Raw genomic sequence first — 3,796 nt, 5'->3', positions numbered from 1 at the left:
ATTAAAAATGAATAAAAAATAAGGATTAAAAATGAATAAAAAATAAGGATTAAAATGAATAAAAGATAATGATTAAAAATGAATAAAAAATAAGGATTAAAAATGAATAAAAAATAAGGATTAAAAATAAATAAAAAATAAGGATTAAAAATGAATAAAAAATAAGGAGTAAAAATGAATAAAAAAATAAGGAGTAAAAATGAATGTCTCTTATGAAACGTGAACGGCAGGATTCGAACCTGCGCGGGCAGAGCCCACATGATTTCTAGTCATGCCCGATAACCACTCCGGCACGTCCACCTACTGTGCTTAAATGTGTCTTGTACGTAATATTTAATAGTATTAACTTTCCTTTTACTTTTCTTCCACGTGTATCACTTAAACTAATTCTTTTTACTTTTCTTCCACGTGTATCACTTAAACTAATTCTTTTTGTTTTTCTTCTACGTGGCTAATTTAAACTCTTTTTGTTTTTCTTTTGATGTGTCTGACTTAAATTATTATTATTTTTCCTTTAGTTATGTCTGACTTAAACTAATTCTTTTTGTTTTCCTTTCAATATGTCTGACTTAAACTAATTCGTTTTTTTTTTTTGGACATGTATGACTTAAACTGATTTTTTTTTTGTTTTTCTTTCTATATGTCTAACTAAAACTAATTCTTTGATACGTTTGACTTAGAAACTATTTCTTTAAAAAAAAATTTATATAAGGTTGACACTTTAAATCACAACTTTATCGGAAAGGACTGTTTTGAGATTGGAAAAATATTTAATTGATCATCTTGATATAAATATGTATTGATATGGAAAAATAAAATAAAATTTATCCCAAAAATAGGACGTCTTGCACCTCACTATCTGAACGGTCCATTTTCAAGATTTTCATATGTTTATAAACATTCTTGATTTGAACAATTTTGGAGTTTTTAAAATTTTATAATTATAAATAGAAAATATATTCTCAAACAACCCAAAATTTTTCGATGCCAAAACTGCATCTTAAGACAAAATTTAGAGGTTTAAAGTTGCAACCTTATGCAAACCTCATCCCCTTCTTTTTGATTTCTTTTAATATGTTCGACTTAAACTAATTCAGCCCAGCAATTTTTCAATTTCACCATCAAACTTGATGATTCTTCTCCAGAAAAATAGCTTTGGCATATTGGGGAATTGAGAAAGCATTTTATTGGTGTGAACAAAAAATGTTAAGTAATAGTGAACATGGGCCGAAACTAGATGGTTAGAGTGATAGGGTGCCCCAACGTTATACATTGAGTTTCATTCCTATCATGGATATATAATCTCTTCTCTGCAGAACTACCTAAAAAACAACACGTGTGAAAACAAATTATTGTAATCCTCATGACTACATGGGATAAGTAGTCCCATGTAGTCATAAAGGTCATTAACAGCTAATCGAACGGTTGAAATATGATGGAGAGGGTAGGGCCCACCATCATGATCATGTCATGTTTTGGCAGGTTGAAGAAGATGGAGGTGCTCTGTTTGGTAGGTCAGCCATGGGAATTGAACATTAGATGTGGGGTCATGGTTGTCACCACCATAAAGATTAGACAAGTGCCCAAATGCCACTGAATATAGGGAAATTTGTGATCCTTGATTACTATCTTAAGAGAGACTCCTTGTCAACTTCCAAAAGAGCCGATAAACTTTTGGAGAAACACTAACTAAAACCAATGTTTTTATAATCGCCTTTAGCCAGGAACTCGCCACTAGCCTTGGGCGAGTTAATATATACCATGGAAAAGCTAGTTACTTGGGGAAGTTAATGTATAACCTGAAAAAAGTTGTGAAAAAAGTTAAAATGGTTAAAAATAGCTAAAAATACACAAAATTAAAAGAAGTAATAGAAATCATGAAAAGACTACAGAAGATAATTAATATTGGAAAACACTACACAACGCCTATAGGCGAAAATGAACAGTGACGTCACTTACCCCCATCACCGTCTAAAGTTCATCGCACTGTCATAATTGTTAAGTAGTGTTTCATTTTTCATTTTTTTTTCTACAAATCGAAATGACTTGAAATTTGGAGCGTGTATTTATCAAAAATAGGAGAATCTTTGAGAATTATAAAAAAAATATTTTACATGAAAAAAATTGATTAAAATACCCCCAAAAAGTTTCGAAGATATTTTGGTCAATTTATTTTTCATGGATAATTGTTTTTATATTTTTATTAGATGCGCCTCAGTAAGATGTACATACTTTCCAAATTTCAGATCATTCTGATTTGTAGAAAAACAATGAAAAATAAAACACTACCAGACAATTATTACCGCACGATGAAATTTGGACGGTGATGAGAGTAGGTAAAATTACTATTCAATTTCGCCTATCAGACTTTTCCATATATATATATATATATATATATATATATATATATATATATATGGAAGATGGATAATTGAAAATTTTGATTCATAGGATGAATATTTTTTTTTAAAAAAAAAAGTAAAAAAATTGGATATATAACAACTAAGGTTCGCAAATCATCTCATAAGCCATCAAAATCATAAAAACATGTTTCCAAATATTTTTTATTTTTAAATAATTTTTTTTCATTTTATACATATTCTGTGGTGCTTGGCCAATTGGGTTTGCCTCGCCCTAACTTGCCTCGCCCATATGGCGAGGCTTAGTAACTTGGCCGAATCCAAGTTGACTCGTCTGAATCTTAAAACACTTTGATGACTTAATGCTTTTATAATCACTTACGGTCAGGAACTCGCCATTGGCCCAAGGCGATAGGTCCACATATACTTAAAATTTATATAACAAAAGTAAAAATTATTAAAAATAGTTTAAAATAACAAAAATTAAAAGAATTCATAAAAATCACTAAAAGACTATAGAACATGAAAAAAAAAAAAAAAAAAAAAAAATCTGCATACCCCCTTTTCTTATCATTTCTTTCACAATAAACTTAAAGTTTTAAAAGATATATTGGGACTTAAAAATTATAAAAATTATAGATTTTATTTTTTCTAACCCTGAGTTAATTTAAATTTGTTTTTTCAGGCCAAACAAATCTAAAAAGACATGTATTTTTTTAAAAGCCATCCTCCCAAACTTCTTTGGGAAAGCTTTTTATGTTCCCCTACAACATAGAAGTTCTATGTCCCCCTTATCCAACTGTCCATTTTTTAATAGAGGGCTAAGATTGTCTCAATCACAATGTCACGTCTTTATATTGTTTTATTTTTAATTTTTTTTTATAAACTATTTTGACACCAAATTTGAGATGTCCATTCCTATATTAAACTCGCACTATTGAAAAATATAAAAAAAAATATTTTTAATAAAATAAAATGACCAAAATACCCTTAAAAAATTTAAAGGGATATTTTGGTCTTTATTTTTTATTGAAAAATTATTGTTAATATTTTTTATAGGTATGCCCCAATGAGAAGATGACACGTATCAAATTTTATATTAAAAAAATTGTATTAATAAAACTAAAAATAAAATATTTTGAGATGTCGGATCTAAGATCAAATGATGAGCGGCTCTCTTGATAAAAAAAATAGATGGCGGGATGATAAAGGTAACATAAAATTTCTATGTTGTAGGAAAACACAAAAGGCTTTCCCAACTTCTTTCTATGCACGCTTTCTCTCTCTGCATCTTTTCCATCACTCACCCCTCACTCCCACTCCTCTTGCTCTCTCCCTCCAAGTTTTCCATCTCTCTCCTCCCAAATAGAGAGAGAAAGAACATCAATAGAGAGAAACAAGAGGCCACAGAAAAAGCTACTCCCACATAAACCCGA

At 29.6% G+C, this 3,796-nt stretch overlaps 1 non-coding gene across 1 annotated transcript; it reads right to left on the bottom strand.

Annotated features, from left to right (window-relative positions):
• Nucleotides 1-218: 218 nt before the first annotated feature.
• Nucleotides 219-300, bottom strand: TRNAS-AGA (transfer RNA serine (anticodon AGA)). The gene has a single exon. It is a non-coding gene; the product is annotated as a tRNA-Ser (tRNA).
• Nucleotides 301-3,796: the final 3,496 nt, after the last annotated feature.

Source organism: Amborella trichopoda, chromosome 2 (assembly GCF_054954075.1).
Source record: "Amborella trichopoda isolate Santa Cruz 75 chromosome 2, AtrichopodaSantaCruz75HAP2 v2.0, whole genome shotgun sequence".
Classification (NCBI taxonomy): domain Eukaryota; kingdom Viridiplantae; phylum Streptophyta; class Magnoliopsida; order Amborellales; family Amborellaceae; genus Amborella; species Amborella trichopoda.
This window is presented reverse-complemented; position numbering and strand designations above follow the sequence as displayed.